At 36.5% G+C, this 25,698-nt stretch overlaps 2 protein-coding genes across 9 annotated transcripts in view; one reads left to right on the forward strand and one right to left on the reverse strand.

Annotated features, from left to right (window-relative positions):
- The window catches only part of LOC125095498 (sodium channel protein type 3 subunit alpha), a 1,188,574-nt gene that overhangs the window by 437,424 nt on the left and 725,452 nt on the right, over window positions 1-25,698 (reverse strand). The gene's annotated exons all lie outside the window — the stretch shown is intronic.
- Window positions 1-25,698, forward strand: part of CSRNP3 (cysteine and serine rich nuclear protein 3) — a 205,272-nt gene that overhangs the window by 86,885 nt on the left and 92,689 nt on the right. Inside the window, exon 1 of one of the 8 annotated variants that reach the window (XM_047722002.1) lies at window positions 23,406-23,609. The exons of 6 other annotated variants lie outside the window; for them this stretch is intronic. The gene's annotated coding sequence lies outside the window, so the exon portion shown is untranslated. Of the gene's footprint in view, window positions 1-23,405; window positions 23,610-25,364; window positions 25,469-25,698 lie in introns of those variants that run through there. One more of the 8 variants, XM_047722004.1, reaches the window with a different exon arrangement.

Below are 25,698 nucleotides of genomic sequence, written 5' to 3' on the forward strand. Positions count from 1 at the left end.
TGCTATAAACATTCAGGTGCACATGCCCCCACATTTGTATCTTTAGGGTAAATACCTAGCAGTTCAACTGCTGGGTCATAGGGTAGCTCTTGTGAAGGTGTTTCTATTTATAATCTGTTCTAATAGGGACTGCATTGTTATGAAGTCTCCATCTTGGAACTCTATTAGATCAGGTAAGGACCAGAAATGATTGTCATTTTTTTCAGTGTGAAAAATATGGTAGTGTTTCTAAGACTTAAAACTAAAATCTATTAATTTAATTGGGAGGGTTGAAAGTCAGGGTTAAATTTAAACTAATGTGACCAATTTGAAACTTTGCATCTATAGTGTACTGATCTGAAGTAATGGCTATGCTTTGGATGGCTAGTCTGCTTATGAAACTAGGCTAATAAAGAATTTGGCCTTTTTAATGTAGATAGTGCTGGGATTCAGTCAATTCTTTACTTGAAAAATATACCCTAGTTACTTACCCAACCTTAATTTAAGCTTAGATGTGGTAGTTCTCAGTCACATATTGCATTATTATTCTTAAAGAGCTGTTAGATTTTTATTCTATGTTATTCCATTTAAATCTTTGCAAAATTGCAAAAAAAATGGAAGACACTTTTCTTCACTAGCACTCAAATTGGGAAGAAGTGAAGGGGTGGGGAATGTGGCAATCTAGCATGACAAGGACCTAGAGACCGTATTTTTCCCTCCCCATTAAAACCCCCTACAAGGCCACACAGGCTCTAGAGTACAATGAAGATTCATTGTTATGGCCGCCTGAAGGAGCTATCAGTTTTTCTGTAGTCCATATGGTACAGATGATGTGTCTTTTCACATTTGTATTGACGTCTAGAGATAATCATCAAAATGACCTTGGAAATGTGCAGAGGAAAAAGAAAAGGAAAAAAAAAAAGAAAAAGAAAAGAACAGCCAAGCCCATGGTTTTCCTGTAGTCTGTGGCTCTCCTCACTGAAGTATCCTAATATTTTAGAGTGGGAAACATATCAAATCTTTAGCAATAAAATTGTTATTACATGTGTACAACCGTGAGTAGTCTAAGATCTGGCTAAATAACCCTGGCCTCAGCAAGGAATTCGACATGTAGTAAAGTAATAAACATTCTTCCCAGACTATGCTGATCACTGTTAATGATTTGAGGACAAAAACAAGGACATTAATAATCATTTTTTTAAAAACACCAAATTTTCAAATGTCACTGGCAATGCATGAGCAAAAACAGAAAAGAGAAAGAAAGAAATGCAAGCCAACTGAAAGAAAGCAAAACATTACTCTGATATTGTAGAATGTTCCTGAAAATAAGACATTCCTTTAGAGAGCAATTTCATCTATCTGTGAGCCTGACGATGAATTATGATGTGGTCCTAGGGGAGAGAGAAGATCAAGGGGAACAGAGTGGACGATTTATTTTGAGTAGAGAGAGGATGGTATTAACAGCTCAATTAAGTGCCAACAGTTTAGAATTAGCCAAGAGTCATTGTCTTCCTGGGACAGATAAATTCTAGCTGTTCTAACTTGCTTTATGTTTCACATAAATGTGGACGAAAATGTGCTTACGTTGTTCCTGTTGGCAGCAGAACAGACCAAGAAAGGCTGCATTTGGTGAGAAGACATGAAGATTCATCCATCCTTGTTCTCTAGATCATTGTCAAGACATAAATTCTTTTACGTTGCTATATTTAGATTAATGTAGCTACATTTCCACTGGAGAAATCTGGCCCAATCTATTCTGAATCTTCCCCATTCCTACCTGTCCTACTTTCTCCTTCTGTCTCCAGCGCTTGTCACTGGCTCGCTGTCTTGGGAGGTCACCATCACTCTGTAGGTGAATAACGTTTTTTCATCAGTTCTGTATAGCGTTCAGGGCTCTGGCAAGAACAATTGTTTGACAAAGCCGCAGAGGTCAGCTTTTCCTCAAACACAGTTTTTCTGCGTTTTTCCTTTTATCACGTAATCTTGCTTTTTCCACCTCACCTCCTGAAGACTTGTTTCTCTTTACCTCTGAAGTCACTCCTTCAGGTCTACCTTCTCTTACATTCTCTATCATTTGTTTTCAAAGCTAGATAGCTTTTACGCTTCCTTCCTGTGCTACCACTCTCTGATTCCAGATCTGCCTGAGCTCGAAACATAATCTTAGTCATTTCCACACAGAGTGTTCAAGTTCTTGTTTCACACTTGCTAGATCAATCTAATACCCCTCGTCAGTTCATCTTCATTCAGAGCCCAAGGAGAGACATACTGTTATGTGTTGTCCCCACCTGATACAAACTCTGTAAAAGAATATTGAAACAGACATTTTGAAAGATCCTACCAAGAGAAAATGAAGTATCCTTCACACCTTATTTCCATAGCGCTTTATCTCTTTCTCCCCTAATCTTTTAGTCTCCTCCAGTACCCAAGAGAATAGTGGGAACCCCTGCTGTCTGTCTGTTTGCCCCTCATCTTTCTCTTTCTCTGTTGTTCCTAAGTGCTAAATCACAAGAGGGGATGGAGAAATTACACATTAAAAACTCTCTTCTGTACCCAGCAATGGCAGAAGTCAGTTTCAAAAGTCCCTGCAGATCTTGATAGTAACTATTTCTTTCTAATTCTAGCTGTTCCTTGTTCAAATAGAAAGCTGGGAGCAGAACAAAGTTGTATTTCCAGAGGAATCTAACTGGTAGCCCTTTGTAACAAACTAAAATAATTATGCTGATTTATAAACTATGACTATATCGTAAAATACTGGGTTACCACTCTGGATCTGGTAGCAAAACATCTGAAGGGAAACAAACCATAAGAGACTCTTAATCTCACAAAACAAACTGAGGGTTGCTAGGGGGTGGGGGGTAGGGATAGGGTGGCTGGGTTATGAACATTGTGGAGGTTATGTGTATGGTGAGTGCTGTGAAATGTTTAAGTCTGATGGTTCACAGACCTTTACTCCTGGGGCAAATAATACATTATATGTTAATAATAATAAAAAAAAGAATATGTGGATAATTTCAAAAGAATAGCTCAGAACCCCCTACAAGTTTAAGCTGTAGTGTCACCCTTTCTTCAAATGAGCCAGATATATAGAGGGAAATCTTAAAGAGTATTTGAACAGTCACAGAAATTCAACAAATATGAAAAATGTGAAAAAGCAATCATGTTTATTTCTAATGAAGAGTCTAGCTTATTAATTCTTATGACATGATGATAAATCAATTAGAGCCTACATCCTTGGTTTAGGAAGAATTTATAAAGAAACCTGTCCTCCAAAGTATGGAAAATTCACTTTCCTGGGAAAGCCAGAGTCCTCACATAGAATCTCTGATCACTCCCTTTGCCCCACATCTTCCATTTATAATCATGTTGGTCAGGGTCACTCAAAGAAAATTTAATTAAAAGAGGAAAAAGCCATTAGTTTGTCTGTAAATGGGTAAATCATTAATTATGTGGAATTCCTTGTTAATATAAGATTATACACTAAAATAGTCTCATCACAGGGATTCCACTTCTTGGTGCTCTTAAGCTCACTCCTACTACAAACCCCTGCAACTGTCTTGATCAGTAATCTGTAGAGAACCAAACCAAAGGTCACTTGGAACACAAAGCTCATCCAGTCAGTCAGTATTAAGGTGAGTCATGCTTTGGTGTTGGCAACATAGTTGTCAGCTATAGACAGGGTAGGATAATATTGGTATTTATTGAGTTCACCATGGACTGGTTACTCTGTTAATCGCTTTATGTTCATATCTCCTTTCATCTGCAGCAACCTGAAAGGTACGAACTATCTTTATCTTCCTATAGAGTTATCTATAGACCCAGTGTCACTCCTTCCTTCCCTGAAGATTGTAGCACTTATTTCACTGTTACTCTCCCTAATATCATGCCTTCGTAATTCTTGGATTATATGAAAATCTGTATAGATGATATCCAGTAGTAACGTCATGACTACCTTCTCCAGTAGTGTTACCTTTTCCTTCCCTTCTGTGTATAAACCATACAACTTTTTATAACCAATAACTGCAATCATTCTATGATCTTGATCTCAGGGAGCCCATTCTCCAGCCACTAATTCCTATCTTTCCAGCTCCTTCCCTCTAGTAATCTGATTCTCATAATTCTTCAACCCCATTAGGACCTACCATACATTGATCTCACCAACTTTCCATTCATGCTTTCCTTTCTTCCTGAAATCTAGATTCCTTGGTCCATCATTTTAATTACTTTCTTAAATTTACCCTCAACTCCCTTTGTCTACCTCTCTTGGTGGCATGACCCTAGCCCAGGTTCACAGTCTGCCTATTTCATACCTATTTCTAGCTGAACATGGCTAGAAAAAAAATGCAACTATTTATTAAAATATTTAAATTCGTATTTACTAATTTCAACTGAACCTTGTTGGTAGCCACTAATCCTGTCTTATTTTCCAAGTCCACCCGGTTCCTTCCTATCTACAACCTCCCTTCTTATAACAAAATTTTAACACTTTCCCCACCATCTTCAAGATCAGTTTATGATCTTGTTTTCTGTTTCACTGAAAAGATAGAAGAGAACTTTCATTGGTTTTCTCCCTGCCTACCCATATCTCTACCTTCTATTTGTCATTAAGGATAAACTATTTATGTTTCTATTCAAGACCAGATATTAACTCGTGTACTAGCTCTCATTCTTCGTTGCTTACTCAAAGGTATTTCTCCAGTAGACACCCCTCTCTGCTATATAATCAATATCTCCCTCTACTATGATCTCTATCATCTCTATCAGCATCTGAGTATATTCTTTTCTTTAAGAGTGATAATATATTTTCTCCCACCTTACCTTCTACCCACTGCCTCATTTCTATCCACTCACTCCGCACAGCTCATTGAAGGAGCTGTTTACACTTTCTGGTCAGGCATTGCCCCTGCCACTTTATCAAAACCGTTGTCAAGGTAACATGGCCCTCCATGTTTCTAAATCTAATTGCAGATCCTCAGTCTTCCACTTACTTGACCCATCAGTAGATTTTTGAGAGATGTGATCACTCCCTTTGGCACATTCCCCACTCCCACACCTTTTTTTTTTTTTTTTTTTAAAGCTTCTTTACTTTGCTGGCAGGAAAACCACACTTTCCTGGTTTCCTCCTACCAGTTTTGCTGCCTCTTCTCAGTTTCCTTTACTTGTTCTTCCTCATTTCCCCAGTCACTACCCAATGGAGTACCCAGGGCTCAGTCCTCAGAATGTCTCTCTTCTCTGTTTACAGTCTAGAGGCTTTAAATATTTGTTCAATGGAAAATTTGTATCTTTAGCTTAAAATCCTTCCACAAACTTCAGCTCATCTAGATCGATAGGTAGATAGAGCTACCTATTTGACTTCTCTACCTCAATAGATAATAGACATCTCAAAGTTAATTTGGCTGAACCTGAACTCCTGTTCTTATCCATCCTTTGGAAAACTTTTGTAGGCTTTCCCAGCACTGTTTTAACACCCTCCTTGAAACTGCACAAGTGAGAATCCTTAGAGTCAAGCTGTCTCTTCTCTTTTCTCTCACTCAACATTCAGCAAATCCTTTTGACTCTACTCTAAAGTATTTTCAGAATAAACCATGTTTGACCAGATTCACTTTATCCAAGCCACCATTATCCATCATCCAGATTATAGTAACGGCCTCCTAGCATGTCCTTTTCAACCCTTGCTCTGCTACAGTGTATTTTTAACACCGCAGCCTGAATCATCTTGAACCTTAATCAGATCATTGATTCCTCTGTTTAAGACCTTCCTGTGACTCTTTATTTCCACATAGAATAAAAATCAAAGGCCTTAAGATGGGCCAGAAGTGCTAGCACTGTCTCCTGCTCTTCTTACTCCCTGATCACATTGCCAATATCTCTGGTCTTATCTCCCCTTTCTCCCTTCCTTGCTTAGTATTCTCCAACATTTTGCTTCCATGTTATTCCTGGAACATGCCAGAGACTTCACCATTACTATTTCTTTCTGGAATTTTCTTCACCCTAGCTATTCTCATGGCCCGTTTCCTCGCTTCCTTCAGGTCTTTGTTCAAATATCACCTTTGAGTGGGGCCTTCTCTGTTCACTCTGTTTAAAATTTGCCAGCCACTTCCTATGTTTCACTTTATTCCCCATCCCTTGTGCAGTTATCTCTCTATAACATACTATGTATTTTATTTAGTTGTTTTCTTTTTACCTATTTATTTTGTCTCTTTCATCACCTACTTCCACTAGAATGAAAGTTCCTAGAAAGTGAAAAAAAAATTTTTTTTGTCTAGAAGAATGCCTGGAACATAGTATAGGTTTAATAAGTACTTTTTTCAAGAATGAATTTAGTTTCCAGTTTAAAGATGAGGCTTAGAAAGTCTAAGCTCAAGACCATAGAGAAAGTATGCTTGGCTTTGCCAAGTTCTTCATTTCGGCCTGAGTATCAGATACTGGAGAAGGAGCTGGAGTGGCAATGACAAATGACAAATCCTACCTTGTTTACTCAATAATGGTGAAGCCGAGACAGTTACAGAAGAAAGAAGTTGTATCTTCAATACAGTTTTGTAAATCAAATGGAAACAATGAAGAAAGGCTCTTACACATTCAGAGGCTGAATCTTAATAGATGAATAGGCATTAGCTAGATGAAGAAAAGAAATAGTCTGGTGATAGGAATAGCAGGTACAAGACACGAGGTATATAGTTGTATTTTATGTTCAGTTTTCTATTCCTGGAGGATAATAATAATTAAAACACACACACACACACACACACACACACACACACACACACACACACACAGGATTTGATAGAAGATAAGACTGAAGCAGGAAGCAGAGTCCAAGTGGAGAAGACTCTTGTTGCCATGCTAAGCATCGTGACAGTGAGTCACGCAGGACTTCATTAGGGGAGTTCCTTGATTACACTTGTTTTAGATTGCCCACCTGGTGGTAGTGTGAAGGGAGGAGACCAGAAACTAGACCAGTGCCCAGTTCAGCAAAGAAGCTCTGGGCTAGGACAGCAGCAGTAGGGATGCTGCTGAAGAGGCAGAAAAAAGAAACATTTGGAAGGAAAGTCAGTTATTCATAGTACCTAATTAAGAGGAACTAGGAGTGACAGTGGGAAAGCATTGAGGATGATTCCAAGTTTCTTGACTTCAGCAGCAGGGGTGGTGTTACTGGATGAAGACACGGGATGTAAGAGAAAGATGTCTGGTGGTAATAGTACAGGTTCATTGTTGGACACACTGACTTTGAGATGCCTCAGGGAAATCCAAGTGTTGAAATATGAGTCTGACTATCTAGTGAGATGTCAAGATCGGAGACACAGACATGAAGTCACCTGCATAAAAGTTGAAAATCTCACCCTGAAAATAGATCAAGCTGGCAAGGCACAAACAGGGTATAGGAAGCAGTGGGTCAGGAACGTTGGGGAATCCCGCTTGGGCAGGGTTGCAGGAAGGAGGGTTGGATGAGAAGGAGCTACCATGGCAGTCAAGAATCAAGAGAGGTGGAAAATAACTAGGGGAATTTAATGCAAGTGACAGAAGTAGAATATTTTCAAACGGGGAAAAGGTAAAGGGAAAGTGTCTTCTAGAAAGGTCGGTTCTAAAGGAATGGTGGGAGCACATACCTTACTAAAGAGCAGACTGAGAGATTTTAAATTGAATAATTTCCAAAAATACTGGCTATAAAGAGGAGAGAACAGGGGCAATATCAAGATGGAAGCACAAGAAGAGTTTTGTTTCATTCTTTGAATGAGATAAGAAACCTATGATATGGGCTGATATTTATACCAAGATCACCCACTAATTTTTTTTCTTAAATATTTATTTATTTATTTCAGAGACAGAGAGCATGCAGCAGGTGGGTAAGGGCAGAGGGAGAGAGAGAGGGAGGGAGAATCCAAGAAGACTCTGTGCTGAGCATGGAGCCCGATGTGGGGCTCCATCTTATGAGCCTGAGATCATGACCTGAGCCAAAACCGAGAGTTGGACACTTCACTGACTACACCACCCAGGTGCCCCAAGCCACTAGATTTTATGGCTGGCACCAGGTCTGGTTGGCTGGTTTATCTATTCTGTATGGTCAGAACCCAGAGTCATTAGGCAATGCCCATAGTCCCTTTTAAATATTTTTAATATTTTCTTTTTAAGTGTTTTTAACATTCCCTTGACTATAGGCTGAGGGGAAGAAAATAGAAAAGAGGAATGGCAATCTTTTATAGCAGAGGTCAACAAACTTAAGGCTAAGGGCCAAATTTGGCCACTACCTCTTCTCATATGGCCCTCAAAGAAGGATTCTTAAGCGATTGAAAAAACAAAGGTAACAACATCTCACAGCACATAACAATTTTATGAAACTCGAATTGTGGTGTCCGTATATAAAGTTTTATCTGAACATGGACACATCCATATGTTTACAAATTGTCTACAGCTGCTTTCACATTCCAGTAACAGAGTTGAGTAGTTGTGACACCCACCATATGTGTTATGAAAGCCTAAAATATTTAGTATCCGGTCTATTACAGAGAAGACTTGTTGACTACTGAATTTTAGTACAATTTCCAAAAAGAGAAAGGAAGGTGGGATCAAGGCACACAGAGTGGTATTGGCCTCAAACAAGGAAAAGGATCCTTGATCCTATGAAGTGGGGAAAGGGTGAGTGGACTGTGCAAATACAAACAAGTTAGTAGCTAGAGGAGAAAGAGGAGGGAGCCCCAGACCACATCCACCTCACACTGTAAATAAAAGGTGTTGGCTGCCATCGGCCATGACATTCTGGAGGACAAAAACTGTGTCGTGTTCATCTGTCTCTCCCACAGTGTTCGCTTTCAGTCGCTCTCACTAAATATTTAATTGAATCCCAGGTGAAACTCTATTATAAGCGCATTCCTAGAAACCTCTGCCCTTAGGGCCTTGCATTTAATTCTCTTACTCTCTGGGCCCACATTTATTCAAGTTTGATGTTATGTTTAGAGGTGTGAAGAGCATGGAAACCGGCTTCTTATTTAGTTAATTTCCAGTTCGCTAAATGGAGGCAATATAGTCAGAGAGTTCATATTCTTATTCAAATTGGCCTGTTTTCCCCCTTTTTTCAGCCTGAATAGTTCCATATATCACTAAGGGACTTTGAGACTAAAACTAGTATTTATTAAGCTACTAACAATGAAAAAAAAAAAAAAAGGAACCGTAGGAGACTTGAAAAAGTTTGGGGGGGATTATTACAGAGTACAATATATGGCAACCCTTAGTTATTTTTGTTAGCCAGCATGCTGAGTTTTAAGAGTTTGAATTTTAACACCCTTGGCTGTACACTACTCATTCAGAATTCACAGTCTCATACCTGCTCATACAAATATATTGCCAGCCTGGACCTGAGAAGTACTTAAATTTGCTAATGAAGAGTTATCTGAAAACATAAAAACATTCCAGATGACCAGTTTGAGTTTAGTTTTATTATGACCTATTATGTGCACACACACATACATATATTGTTCATATCAATATACATATATCTGCCCCAATCACCCAAATCACCAGATCACTCCTGTTCACTTAAAAAGTAAGAGCATGCCCATGGTAATCATATCGCAACAGATAAATATATCAAACCAACACTGTTGTGCACCTTAAGCTTATACAATATTATATATGTCAATTACAACTCAGTAAATTAAGAAACATCAAAATTAAAAAAAGTATGTGAAATTCTCAGTGCTTTTTCCTATTCATCTATTATGAATGGAAAAATTAATTTTTCAAGCACTCAGTTATCTAATGTTCTTTTTTCCCTTCAATAAATCTTTGCATCTCCAAAGGGAGTTACACATGGGATGACCTATAATGCTATTCATCTTGCCATGATCTTCCTTGTCATTAATCTTCTCGTAAGGCACAGATTGCTGAAAGGAATACTCCAAAGTGACTGATGATAGCAAGAATGTATCTATGTGTGCAACCTAATAGTAACAGGCACATTTTCATACTCTCGTACCACACAGCTTCTGATCTACAGACTAACTTATCTATAGTATAGCACCAACTTACAGGAAAGCAATGTGTCAGAAGCTGTTAAGAGACAGAGAATGAAAAAAAAATGTGTAAAGCAAAAGAAAGCAAAATATGTTCCCTGTTAATTTATTTGGGAATTGGAATATAAGGAGTGTTAGTTTCGTCTTTCCAAATGCATTATTTTCAACATATACAAAATTTTGTTTCTTTGCCACTTTCTTAAAAAAAAAAATCAGTCTGGTACCAGAAGAAAAAGCAGTGTTTGGTCTGTGAAGGTGAGAGAAAACAGCAATAAAAATACAATCTGTCAACTGTTGATTTCTACTGATAGAGGTGTACCACTAAGATCACTTGTTCTAAATGGTATTAAACTCATAAATAAAGGCTAGGGGAAACAGGGTATGGTCATCTGTTGTGCATGTTTTTTACTAAATATCTTATTTTAGGCTTTCTAACTGAGCAACATTTAAATGCACTGAACCAAGATAAATGTTGGAAAGCTGACTTTTAAAAAAAAAAATGAACTAAACATAATTTATTAGTAGACTATTCTTTGGAAGGTGTCCCAGAGTCATCCACGAGTAAAGAAAAGGGATATAAAATAGAACTAATAGTTGTACTAATGAGAAAAATCAGGTTCTATTGCTACCATTTAGCTTTGACACATTAGAATTTAAGGGAATATAACTAAATTAAGAGATCTGTAGGAACTAATAGAAAAAATATTAAATTTGTATTTTTAAGTCATCTTTATACTGTCCTATTTGTCCTATATTATGGAATTACTCTCTATGTCATACTTTTAAAAAACAAATGGACCATTTTTTATTTATCCTTAATCTAAGGACTAAAGGTTATAGTTGAGAAGCTCACAAACCCTTTTATTATCTTACTTGGGAAATATCCCCCTTGTTAAATGATGGAGGAATGGAATTTTTTCCTGAAAATATTTTTTGATTAGGAATATCAGATTTAAATAGGTTACCTGTACACCTTCTAGAGGCAGAGGATGTTGTTCAGTGACTTCTGTAAATCCATTCTGAAAATGACCCATGGTTGTGAACTGTGTAGTAAGAGTACCAGATAGTTATAACCCCTTGGCAGCCCTCTCTTTGACCACACTTTTCATAATCTTCTGCGAACAATGCTTACCTACCTATCTCCTTTCCTCTATCCTCTTCTATTTGCTCGGGGTTCTTAAAGAATGATTCTGACTGCTCCACACTTTCTCATCTCCTTGAGCAGCTACCAAACCACCAGAAGCCTGACTGCCATATTGTAGCATTTGCTACCAGGCTGAGCTTGAGTTACTTAGGTCATTATGTTTTTCACAGTAGGAAAGCAATACAGTAATCAGGTGATAAGGTACTATTTAAAAGCAAAATCAAAAGATTTATGTATAATTTGGTGAACTACTCATTCAGATATGAAATGCAGGTCCGTACGTCAACCAGATGTTGTTCCTTTATGGACTTGGCCTATAGATCTCGTGTTTCAGTGATCTGTGTTTCATCTCTAAACTATTTGTTTCACTAGTGTTCATGATGTGGATTGGTTTCCTGAAGCTTAAACATTCAAGAGACCAAAAAACGCTATTATTTTTATATTTAACTGTCCATTTTAGCACAGTGTGTTTAAGGCCAGGAAACATCCGTTTAAACACTATCCATTCATCTAACATATAAAAAGAAATACCTTAATTCCTTATATTAGTTACTAAGGACTACCACTTGTGGAATACATTCCTGCAGTTAAATAATAAAAAAGGCAGAGTACTTGAATGAAAAAAGCATTTCTCTAAGCTAAGAAAATGGCCACTTGAAATATTTATGCCTTACTTTTCCTGTCGGTAAAGAAGGATAAAGTTACAAGTGATCTTTCTACTTGCGGGGCAGCTTAATGTTGAAAAAAACTGTTTAAAACATCTCAGGAGAAAATTCAAGTCCTTCCAAAGGTTGAACAAATTCAAGTTAGGCAGCACAAACCCCCTAAAAGGCCATAGGAAATTGGACTTATAAAGAGAGAATGGTTGAGATCTTTTTTCTTCCTCTCCAAGAATAATTTCTTACTTTTCCAATTCTAATAATTCTTCTGTTTGTTCTGTGTTCTTGATATTCTACAAAAAGTCATTTCAGTTTTGGCAATATAGTTACTGAATCCAAAAATGGACTGTTCATTTGGATTTTATTTTCTCTGCAAATATTATAAAATTACATTTACTCTCTCTTCTATGAATTTAATGCCAATGTTTATGAAATTGGTGCAATATAGGGCACATTAAAATCTCTTTTGTCCTGTGAAATTCTCTGTAACTAAATTGAAATCTGACTATTTTCCATAGCACAGGATGTCCCTTGCCTGAAGAGGACAGAATAGACAGTTGTGATAGACAGAAACTTAGGAAGGAATTTCTGCTTTGTAAACCCTTTTTCTTTCTGGTCCATCTGTTGTAGGTTTGAGGGCAGAGAGGGACAGCTCATTATCAATCAATGTCAGAGCAAATATTTCTTATGTTAATGACTATTGAGGTCCAGTGAAATTAATGCTGAGTGAATACAAATGAAAAGTTCTTCTATATGTAATATTAACACATGGACATTTTAATTTAGCTTACATAGTTTTATTTAACACATGTCACGAATTGACAGAACCCTCTGTGGACAGAAATAGTATTCTTAAAATGTCTTACATATTGGCAGATGTGTTGATCCAAAACATGAAAATGTTTGCAAAGGCTCATTAGCAAAGCCTTAATCCCTCTTGCTATGCATGTGTCAGTAGTCTAAAAGAAATCTACCTAGGACTTCAAAGAGACTGTGTTAGGTAAGTAAGTGTGTGCAAAATAGAAGGGCAAAAGCACATTTTTTCTGTATTTGAAGGTAAAGAAGGGAAGGGAAAAAAATATTGGCAAAAAGAATAGTAATGTTGGTTGATATTTGAGAAAAAGCCTCAAGAAGTTTTATCAATAGGAGGAATTTTTAACAAAGCTGAAAATGTTGTTACCACCTATGGAATGGCTATAAGAGGAGACAAATCGCAAGTTATCCTGTCTGATCTAATTTTCCTAACTGTTGTGGGGGGTAGGAGAGGAAGGTTGTGCTAGATCTCCATCTTTTCATCATTTTTTTTTTTAAATTTAGGCAACTCCAAAAACATACACTGGAAATGAGTGTTAAACAATAATCCTGTCTTCCGTATAACAGCTTGCATGTTATCAGCATTATCAGACATTCTAAAAACAGCTTTCTAAAGGGCTGTGTACACTTTATATTCTAAAAACACATTCACAAGAACTTGTTCGACAGCACTGAGCATCTCTAATGTGAAAGGCTTGCGGCAAGCTCTAAGGATATAAATATGAATATGACAGAGCCTTTGTCTTGAGAGCCCAGTTTATTGGTATCTTTCTAGAATGCAAACACATTAATACAGTATGATGTTATAAAACGTATAGTAGACTAATAAACATGGGAGAGAAAGGGATGGCCTCTTTCTCCCCCATGGGCAAAAGATCTGGAGATAGGCTTTAGGATGGCACCTTTGAAGTGAGACTTGAGAGAGACTCAGAGTTCACCTGATGAAGAGAGGAAGAGAGTATAAGAAATCAGAATCCATCTTACAATTAATACTGTACTGTGGACTATAAATGGGCTTCTATTCCAAACTCTGCCATTTATAGCCAAACATTCATTGGTCCATGCAGATTAAAAGTTGCCCCTCACGTTGTTTCCTAGTAAACATTCTCAGACTCTATTATGGTTGGTTCTTGCCAATATACAATTAATAACTGTACCCAGATTCACTGACAATGTGCCTAGGCTCAGATGTCTCAGCATCACTGAGCATCTCTCTGGGAGAGCAAGAAAGCAAGAGTTCAGTTGCTGGACTTTCGCTTTGCAAGCACTCTCCAAGCCTAAGGAAGACTCAGTATGAAGACCCTAATATTTTCCCAATTCAGCATTTCACTCCCGGCCTTCTACTTCTTCTGTTGTTAAACTTCTACTGGAGCTACATAAAGTCCTGCTACAGATTTTTTTTTTTAAATTTTTAAGCTCTTTCTCCATTTTAAACCTGTATCAGTTTCCTCTAGTGCCCTTACTCTTTTTGTTATAATATAATCTCTTTCATCCAAGCAAGTAAAGTAACTCACCCCAATGTAGGGCGCTGCAGCTGGGTCAGAAGTAAGAGTACTCACTGACACCTCATTGTGCCACCTGCAGTTACCCCCTTGGGTCCCTTGCCACTTAGACAGAGGGTGGGAGTAGATATGTGAACCTCCTCACAGTGCCTCCCCAGTGAACTGAGAAAAAAACAATACAGTGTGTGGTTACTTAAAAAAAGTGTTGGGAAGCTATCTGTTCATCAATCAAAAGTAATCATGTCTTAAGGGAGCCTCATAGACAGGATGGCATCAAGCACCAATCTAGCCTGAGGGTGAAATATGGAGACAGAGTTCAATTTCCCCGCTATCTAAAAGCTTAAACATACAGCAGCTGAAATCATTTGAACAATATTCTTATTTTGAAATGCTTTTCTTATTATTGAACTAATTCTAGCATAATTAACTTCAATACAATTTTAATATTATTACATTTTACGTTGTATTACTAGTAACAGAAAAAAAAAGATCACTCGTGAAATGTTCAAACAGCCAAAATAAAAAATTAAAATCATCTATTACCTAACATCCAAGAGATAACTATTTTTATGATTTTGATTCTATTTTTCCAATTATTTTATACTTACATAATATTTAAAATATTGATCTCAAAGTGTGTGTATTGCTTTGTAGTCACACATACTCCCTTAAGACCTTTAGTTTCCCTCCAGTCTTTTTCCATACATCTTAGTCATAATAGTATTTGGTAGAATTTTTGGTAAAATTTTTCACTAATTTTGTACACATTTTTTATTGTTTTTCTATAGTCATAATGATACTGATTTTAGGAGCAGTCTCAAATTCCACCACATTAATCTATATTTAGTACATATAGATGATTTCAAGTTTTAATTATTCTAAGTATGCTATCCTGAAATATCTCTGTCTTTAAAAGCCTTATTCTTTCTGTAGTCCATGAACCCATAAATTTATTGCTGCCACCTGGCTCCGTAGTGGCCGCAGAACACAGTAAATTAGACTAAGTTGCTAGTGGAGAAATGTCCCCATCAGCTTTCTAGGTCAGAGACACACTATATAAATACAATGTAACAAACATAAACAGACAAGGTTAGAGTCACCTCCCTGTGAATGGCTGGAAAACAGTAGCAATAGGACGCTCCATTCTTTTTCTCAGCCATCATAATTGCGTGTTCCATAGATAACTATCAGTAATTAAAGGGGCAAAGATCCAGTCATGCTAAGGCGTCTGAAGAGTAACAATTGCTACAGTATCCATGGTTGTCAACTAAAGTTATCACGGATCGTAATATTCAAATAAAATGTCTATCCCTCTTTTTATTCTTAATCCAACATGGTTTGCTAGTGACATAAGAAATTCTTAGAATATCTAGATAGAGTTTCTTAAGACTATGATCAAAACTTGTTTTTCCCAGTTTATATACCAGACTGATGGCTCCCCGCCTCCACTGGCATGTTGCTATTCTAAACTAAAACAGGTGTGAAAAGAATATCTGTCCTTTAGCTTGACCATCCAAATTAAGTGGCACCACCTTCAAATACAATGGGACATGTATATACTATGAACACATATGTCCATAACAATCATATTCCAGTATAGTAAGGGTGTTTAATTTTCTTCTCTCCACAGATAAAAATTAGAGCCAAACATGCTTGGATCATGGTTTCATGTAATCGTGCTCTTTGATAAAAATAGACATGAATAATGAATACTAAAGAGGAAGCTGACTATATGAATAAGAAAGAAAATGCATGTCTCATTTCAAAGAAGCCAGTCACTAGCATTAATAGCAAGCCACGGGATTAAGCTCGTTAAAACATTTGCCTAAAGGAGAAATCTAATTTATTTCTTGTATTTCTTCATGTTGTATGATTACTAGAAAGCATGGAAGTGGATTTTGTGATCTGGATTGTGATTTTAATCTGCACAAAACACTTTTATATAGTTTTGGTGTTTTGTTTTTTTTTTTTTTTAATGTATGACCGCCACAATTAAGTTGAATTGATGGTATTCCAGACTTAAAGTTTTATTGTGGAAAAGTCAGTCTTTGTTCTTTTTTAACCTTTAATCAGTTCACAGAGAGAAATGCTATACCTTCACAAGTTATCTGTGATAGAGGGAATTGTGTATTTAGGTCACAGGTTTTGTCTGTGAGCTCCTCTGACAGGCACTGAGCACTCAGGGGCCAAAATGGCATCTTTGTATCCTTAAAACTTTATACTCTTGCCTGGTGCATGGTAGGCTTTCCGTGTTTACTGCAGAATGACTTCACATCTAAACTTTTTTCGCTATTTCTAACCATGGCTAGTGGTGTCTTCATCTGTGCTGTCTCCCATATTGAAATTCCTGGATTCAGGGTTCTTCCTCACTTCCAGCTTAAATATCTGTTGATTTACTTTCTCAATATGTTTTTCTCAGTTCCCAGGCGTGCCACTGTCTTCATTTAGAGCTTTGTAACTATTTTCTGGGATATTACAGCAGTCTCATTTGGTCTCCCTTCTTCTAGCCCCTCTCGCGAATTCATTCTCCAGAGTTACCTAATAAATCACAAGCAAGACATTTAAACATCCCTGTGAGTACAAACTGACACCAAGGTGAGTTCGAAACATTCCAGCATCCCAAATGCATAATCCCATGAAGATCAAATAACCTTATCATTCTCATGGTGAAATTTTTAGTTTCCTTCATACGTATATTAGTCATGTCTCAGAATCTATATACTCCAACCCTGCTGCGTAGAATACACTTCTCCTTTTCCACAAAAGAAATTCTGCACATCCTTTAAGATTTATTTCCCATGTCACCCCTTCTGTGAAGACCACCCTGATTGCCTTAGGAAACATGCTCCCAGTGGAGCCGCACTGCATTAAAGCCATACTCCTGAGTTTGGATACTGATTGTCACATTGGCAAGTCATTTAACCAGTCTGGGCCTCAATGGTCTCATCCATGAAGTAGAGATGGTGAAAGTAGCTATTTCATAGGTTTTTGCAGTGGTCCTATGAGTTAATTAATACATACACAGTAAAGCACTTAGGTCTTAGTAAGTGCTTAATAACTTTTAGCTATTTTTATATAGTATTAATCACTCCTGCCTTGATGTTCTTACTATTCAATTACAGAACTTACCCCATTAGACAATAACTTTTTATGTCTCTAGGTAGAGAGCCACTTAGTTTGTAGACTGTGACTCATTCATCTCTTTCAACTATCAGAGCCCTGAACCGGGTTCTGAGCATAGAGTACTCAGTGAGTGTGCAATGAAAAACTGTATGAATGAATGAATGAATGAATGGACAAACTCACATAAATAATATGCCAAAGCTGTCTCTATATGACTCTGTTATACAAGTTGTAGTAGATTCCATCCATCAGCTGATTCTTTGGATGAAATAAAATATAGGAAATCTTTTTGTGTACCTTACCCCAAATGCAGCCCTTTCAGTTACGGTGTGAGCTTCCCATTGAAAAGGAAAAGCTGCTGGTCCTATTAAATTATTCTTTTTTCTTTTTTTACCTGCTCAGTTCATGTTTGGTTTTTGTGTATGCTGTTTGATTCCATATTTTTTGTCCCAGGTTAGACATCTAATTCAGCATAAGAAGAAATCATTGTAATTGATGATTACTAAGAAATAAATGTATTCTTTGTGTTCTCAGGGAGGAGGTTTGCTTCATTTACTCTTTTCTCTTGATAAATGCTGTTTTTTAATGCCTTTGTGGTGGTAAAGAGATTGAAGGGCAGGGGGGAATCTGGATACTTTCTTCTCTGGGTCACTTTGCATAAAGACTTCTTTCCAGCCATGTTCCCATGATTTATGTACATATTGTAGGTGCAGTAGCAGCAATTACAGAGCTATTCCTGCCATTTTACCTGCCTCATTCTGAGTGGCCATTCACTGGCCACTTAACTTCCCCTTTAGTATCCTAATATCCAGATAGAATGATGATTCAAAAGGATAAAACTCCCCACAGGCTTGTTTACTTTGGTAGGTAATGGTGTGTGTGTGTGTGTGTGTGTGTGTGTGTGTGTGTGTGTGTTGTTTTAGTTCCCATTCTCCAAAAAAACCTTTTTTTATAATCTTTGCAGAACTGGGGTGTATTTGTCTTTTCCCTACAGTGTTTTCCTGTCTTAGGAATCAGACAACAGGAAGAAACCTAAGTGCTGTCCTCTACATAGTTTATTTAGGGAAGATCCTGCTGTTTTAGTCTTTTGCAGCCTCCCAAACAGAGAACATTAACAATGTTTGATAGAAACAAATTTTCACAATATCTGAAGGTTGACAAACTGAGCCCAATACAAGTGAAAATACCTGTGAAATCAGTAAATCTGTCTAACAAAATCAGTTTAATGTTCTCCAGTTGTTATATGTCACTGGTAACTGATTGGTTGAACTGTTGACTTTCATGCTGTAAGAAGATCAGAGACTGGTTCATCCAACCCATTTGAAATTCTGTCTTTCTTCATGATGAATCCCTTTCTTCTCATTCCTCACTCAGTACCTTTAGTTCAGATGCTCATCATTTCTTCCCATCTCCTCTTCATCAGCCTCCCTGCTGCTGCCTCAGAGCCCCATGGTCTGGCCACTTTCCCATTGTTAGAGTTGCCTTAGCCACATTGACCACACCTCTTTTCTTATGTCTTGGAGACTTCTAAGCATCCATGTTGCAAAATCTTCTCATCTCAAGCTTCAGAGCACTCTCAGAAGGATCATTAGACTTCTTGTTTTTCTTTCAACCTCCCATCACTTGTCTGTCATCCAAATTTCCTCAAAATTCCTCTCACAGTTAAGCTCTTCCTCTTGTTTCTGGGCTTTTTCCCAAGTACCATCTTGCAAATGGGAATTCCTCTTCTCTGGGCTAGTTATGCAGTTGATCTCCTATTCGTTCAGAAATCCCTTTCCTTCAGCACAGTCTTCTCAGATAACTCAGTCCTTCTTTGCTTTGAATACTCCTTGAATGTTTTTGCTTCTCTTTTTTCACTCTCCCAAGTTGTATTTCCTTTAATAAACCCATTCAGTGCATTCATTTTATTGAATGAAATTCCTTGCTTTCATTGAATATGTGTATCAGCTTGCAGTTTCATGTACTTTAGGTTATTGTATTGTCTCTGCCATACATGTCAATATGTTCTAGTTAGTAATTGCCAAGTAACTACCACAACACTTAGTGACTTAAAATACAACCATTTTATTATATCTTATGAATTCGGGAGGACAAAAATTTGAGAGAAGCTCAACTAAGTGGATTCTCTTCCACATAGTGACAACTAGGATCTATTTTTTTTTTTTTTTTTTTTGGTGTCCCATTTGGTGGATGGGTAGGTTCCAAGGGTCCAAGATAGCACTTTATACATGTGTCAGGCATCAGAATGGCTAAAATGTTGGGCTCAGTTGGGGCTGTTGACCTGAGAACCTATAGGCGGCTTCACCCTGGCAGTCTTGTGGTAGTCAGTCATTTTATGTGGCAGTCAAGGCTCCTGGAGTGAGCGTTCCAAGAGGTTCAGGTGGAAATGGCAACATTTTTTAGCACCTAGCCTCAGAATCTCCAAAACATCGATTTTGCAGTCTCTCTTGTTTAAGCAAATCATTAATACTAGCTTACATAAAGGTGAGTGAAATAAGATTCAACTTCCTGATGACAAGTATAGCATAGAATTTGCAGCCATCAGGTATGTGTGTGTGTATTTGATAGATGATTTTTAATTACAATAATGATTTTCTGATTTTAGGAAACAATACTGAAAATGTAGAAATACTGAAAATGTAGAAATTGTATTGATTATACATAAAATGCATGTAAGTCAATAAAATATTCAAACTTTTAAAAACATGTCCATACTTTACTACCCATCCATAACATGGCTCAGAAATTTATTTCTTCTTATTTATTTATTAGCTAGAAAGGCTATAATCTTCTTAGGAACAGTGTATATTTCATTTTTTATATCCCTACCAACTGTTTCAGAGCTTCATTCATAGTAACCTCTCGATAAAGTTTTGTTGAATTGAATTGAATTAGTCTTGGATTTTGAGGCTGACATGGGCAACTTATTGACTTCTCTGAATGTGTTATAAGGGAGGTGAAATGTAGCAAGAAAATCCCGCCTGATCAAGGGTAAATCCAACAGGAAGTGCTGGTATATATATGCCACTTAATACAGTTACAGGAAACACAGGTGATGGTATAAGTAATTTTCCTCTGTCTTCCTTTATGTTCAAAGGATCATCCAATTAGTATGTTTCTGCCCCAGTTACTACATGAGCTGGATAGCATCCATTTTGGGTTACTTCCGATAAGCTTTGGTTATTTTGTAGAAAAGGGCATTGGGGCAGAAGAAATGATTCTAGGATGTGTCTTTCCCATTAGAGAAAAACCAACTAATAAGAGTCAATAGTAAGAAACGTATCTTTTTTTCAATTCATAGTCTTTAGTGTAACAAAGTAAATTAAAACATCTTTTTAATCTTGGATGGGATTTGCTCCTTTAAGTTCTGATCTTGTGTTTCTCTGTTAATTTCAAATTTTAAGAATTCTTGGCTGATGAGACTGTTATATAAGCAGAGACACCATTGTTCATTGTGTAATGTGAGAATCAGATGCTCTGCTGAAATTCCCTTGTCATGTCACTGACAGAGAGTTCCAGAATTTTGATTGGAAAGATGGGTATATTTTGTAATTTGTTTTAATCCTGAGACAATTTTATGAGTGTTGTCTTAAATTAGTTACTAAATTTATTTCTATTTTTTTCTGCATTTATTAGGAAAAAAAAAATCACTTCCTGCTTCCAAAATTCCTGTTTGTCTCTGTTATTAGGATAATGTGTTTAAAAATTCTTTTAAACAATCATTAGGATTTTACCTCATCTTCTTATTTTATTAATGTTAGTTGACAATTCTTGGTCAAAGCCAATTTAGAGAACTAAACTATAAAAATATTGCTATGTATTTCCATGACATGCTTTCCAAAGACTTTGCTGTTCCTGTTTTGCAGACTTAAAAACTAAAGCAGGAGATGCTAGAGTAATTCACCAAATGACTGAGGTCATTTAAGACAATAGCAGACCTGGAAAGGTTATTACTATTTCATAATCATTCTGTCCTTTTCTAGATCTTTTCTAGCTCTGTCATCCACCTTTAAATACTTTTTAAAAAAAAAAAATAATAATGGACTTAATGGGCCTTTACATTTAATATATACTAAGTTTATAGACTATAGTCTTTCTGTGGGACACTCCTTATTTTACTGGTATTTGTTTTAATTGCTAGCTATTTCTATATTCCTTGTGTTTATTTATTTATTTTCCTTATTGTAAATTATTTCTTTACATCCATTCATTCAAACTTTATATACATGTAGTTTTTATTTTCCAATTTCACACCCCTTGCCCTCCCTCTTTCAAGAATTTGGAAGTAATTTGGTTTTCTGCTGATTCTTTCCTTCCATTTGGCAACCATTTTATTTCACTGTTTTTGAAGTGATGCAGTAAAAGAAAAATGGCTGCCTTTTGTTTATTTCCTTGTACATTAACATGATGACATCATCAAGGATATTAACTAGAATGTACATATCTTTAAAAACCTAGAGGCATGCTATAATACATGAGCACTCTGTTTCCCTTTTTCCTTTAATGCCCCAAGGTTTTGTAGCTTTAGCGTAGCTCTTGTGTGCAGAGGAAAAAAATGAACATGAGCATTTTGGAACAAATGCATTAAAATGGTGGCATTTAAAACATATCTGAATAGTTTTCAATGTTAGGAAAAGTCCACCAAAAGGCATTTATTTAAGTCATAAGACATTCTAAATCAATGTTAGCCCAACAAAAATATACTGTAAAGAACGATGTTAGGTCATTGTATTTAGGGACTGGGCTATTTAGCTACAGTTACTTAGTCTGGCTTAAAATTATTTTTAAAAAATTTCAATTGACACCAAAAATTTTAAGTTGTAATTGTTTCCAGAAAATAATTTCTTATTAATGGAAGGCTTAAACAGGTATATGTGTTTACTATTTTTAAGATTACTGAATTATTTACAAACACTATTAAAATGTACTGTATGTCTATACAGAAAATTTATTTTCTGGTCTTCATTTATGGTGCTTCTGCCTTTTCTGTCTGTGCTCTTTGTTGCACTTTGCATGTATTTGTCATAAAATTTCAACTGAGATTAACAAGCAACAAGCTTTTAATTACCAATTCAATGTAGACAGATTATTAAAGAGATAAGAAATCAATTTTTTTCATCAAGTTCCAATAACTAAGCAGCTTTTTCATTTGGAGATCCACAATCCATTTTTGAATGTGAAGAAATGATTTGGGGCAATTATTTAATTATTGAAACATTTTAAAAATGTTAATCTGATGATATATGTATGTACGTGTAGACATGTATGTACATACACACATGTGGGTATAGATATTAATTTAATATCTATAGAGCAGAAAATTCCTGTAAATGTTAAAGAGTCAGCTCTGAAACTACTTGTTAACACTGAAATCAGATAAGGTAAACCATATGCTTTATTGAGGTTAGCTGTCTAGAATAAGTTACTGCATTTTAAGAATTAATATGAAACACATGTCCTTTAGATCTTTAAATTGAAATCTTCATTGTTCTTTTAAGTCAGCTGTTCTAGGAATGTGTCATCTTTTGAGAAGATAAATTAATCACCTACCTCATTTATATACATCAATAAGAGACTCACCCTCTTATCTACTTTACCAAAAGTAATTAGAATAACTCTATTTTTATTCACATATAGTATCTATGAGGGATTGAGATTTTCTATTGAGGAGATTTTGAGGGAAACAGCCACTTATCCTTTTAGAAAATAACCTCCTCCAAGAAAAAGAAACCCCAGCAATCTAAAGGTTAAAACACACTGTCAAATCATTCAGTTGAGCAAGGCTCTTTACTAACATTTATATAAAAGTACTTTCAGAAAGCAGAAGGTAGAAAACCGCTTTTTGCTAGTTCCCTTTCCTTAAATTATTATTCAGCCTCTTATTAAAATAAAATCTAGTTAAATTCTTTTGAATGCCTGCTCAAACATTTTCCATAATAATAATAATTAAAAAAAATCTTGTGAAAGGATTTCCATAAGTCGGGCTGCATTAATGACTTAGAGCAGCTTCATAATCTGTTATTCCTTCCTCCTAGCAGACCTCAGCTGATAAAAATATCCATAGACACAGTGAAGTCAGTGGCATGCCTGGCTTTCTCAGACAAAACTCCCATGTGATCACATATAGGCAGCCTCAGTGAGGCTGATGCCGTGCAGCGAGCAGTAGGTAATGAGTCTTTGTGCAGAGTGAGGCTCTTGTCGCTGAACAATAAAGCATACGGTACCAGCAATAAAACACAGGGCTGGCAAATTTAAGAAGATTCCGCTGAACCAGGAAGAACAGTGCCTTCGGTGATGCTGACACATATTATAAAATGATAATCAATTTATTTTGGATTCTAATGAATAAAGAGTGCAAGGAGTAAGACTACAGCTATTTGAACAGGTCAGTGATTTTATAAATGACTCCAACACTTCCTTGGGTTGGACTGGATTTAAATTAGGATGGGCTAGTGTGTGTTTTCCCTTAAACAAAAACTTTGCAAGGCATTTGCAGTGTGTAATATGAAGGATGCACTTGAATTGACCCAATGTGATTAAATTGTTGCTGTAGTCAGATGTGTTAGAGAAATGTTTATATGATTATAGTAAACCGAAAAGTTATTTATCCTATTTAAAAATTTATGGGTAAGAAAAAAATGCATCCGATGATTTCTAATCTTCTATATATGCAGAAATAATATAAATCAGAATGCTACTAATTGCTCAAATAAAAAGCTTCACATTTATTTTTCCAGTGTTAAAAAATCCTGTATTATAATAGTTCACATGTCTTATAAATTTATGATGTATCATTCAGATTTTTATTGATGCCTTTCTGTACACTGCAAGAGGAAGGTTTGGCATATTTAGTTATTTAAATGAAAAATTTTTAAATAAGAGAATTTTAAAACATTAATAATGCTACTGTTAGAACAATGCATTTTATATTTAACTATAGTAATATATATCTATGTTAGTTGGTTGTGTGCCTGTTATTTTTCATTTTATGTATCTTTTGATAGGTGGAAAATACTTCATAAAACCTTTTATTTTATACATATCATTCACTCACTAATGGAGAAAAACAAATTAGCTTAATTTTCAGAAAAAGGGTTAATTTTGGGATGATGCGTATTTCCATTGACTCACCATTTAGAAAAGAATGTGTGCCTTCATGTATATTTATAAAAATATGCACACACATGACCTTCTGTATCTAGAAAATAACCGCTTCTTGGGTTTATGAGCAGTAGAGAAGTTTATGTTTGAAATAGCGAGATTGCTGTGTGTAGGAAGACAAGGGAAGAAATAACTCTAGCAAATAATAGCACAACACTGAACATCCTTGCCAAAGACAGACAAGCATTCCTGCTACATGAATCTTTACATTTCAATACCTAGTTTAACTTTGCTCTACATTTTTACTGCTGTATTGTTTGAAAGGCATCTTGGGAGCTAAATTCTTAACAATTAATTTCTCGAACACCATTTAGGATGATTGTCTTTAAGACACTAGGGCACATTTAACATTTTATAGATTTACTATAGTGACTTCGTGTATGTGTACAGTAACTAAAAGATATTTATGCCTGTAAAATGCTGTTTAAACCATCACCACCTCCACAAGACAAAATACCCCATGTCCCTAATTATGCTGGCAATATGTATGCCAATGGGAAAGAAAATAGCTATGTTTCAAAAACAAGAGAAGTTAATGAAATTTTTAAATTGGTTTTCCACATGTATTTAAATGAAGTATTTGACTATTTGGGTTTCCTTGGTTACCATAGTTGCTGCTGACAGCTTCTTTTGGTGGGGAGGGGGAAAAGCAGGACTCTAAAGCAAAGAGTTAAAAACACTTATCCATTAATAGACATGGGGTCTGTGATGCTGGCGGCCCAGAGAAGTCCGTGCCCACTCCCCATCGCCTGTTCCAGCCCTCTGGTGATTCAGGTATTAGGCACAACTGCGGTTCCACACTTCCTTACCCAGCATTCCGTTTCAGCTGCTGGAGGGCTGCCTGAGCCTTATGCAAATGAGACCAGCTCTGAGGCTTTGACTGCAGAAGCGAGGGTGGGGGAGTGGGGGGGGGCAGAAGGGAGTTCAAAGGTCACAGGGCTGGTGGAAGGCTGGATCAGTTGCCCGAAAAAAATGCACTGGGTTTCTCTACAGCAGTGTTTTGCAGCAGTTAAATGAAGTGTGCTTTATTTCTCAGAGGGAAGATTTTACAGCGTGTGCCGTAGTCGTTTAAAGTGCACGCAGGTACGGTGACAGATTTCATGATGCGCCTAATTTTATTTCTATAAAAGACACTGATGAGGACTGGCTATTTTAATTCATTGTGGAAATTGGCAAGGCGTTCTCGGTATTCAGCTTCCCTTAAGTAGTTTATTAAATCGTCTTAATGTTGTTTTCTTTTTTTCCATTGGAAACATGGGTGTTTTGTTCCAATGGGATCATTTTATGTGAGGAAAACACTGAATTGGGGCTTC

Source organism: Lutra lutra, chromosome 3, assembly GCF_902655055.1.
Source record: "Lutra lutra chromosome 3, mLutLut1.2, whole genome shotgun sequence".
In the NCBI taxonomy this organism is placed as follows: Eukaryota; Metazoa; Chordata; class Mammalia; order Carnivora; family Mustelidae; genus Lutra; species Lutra lutra.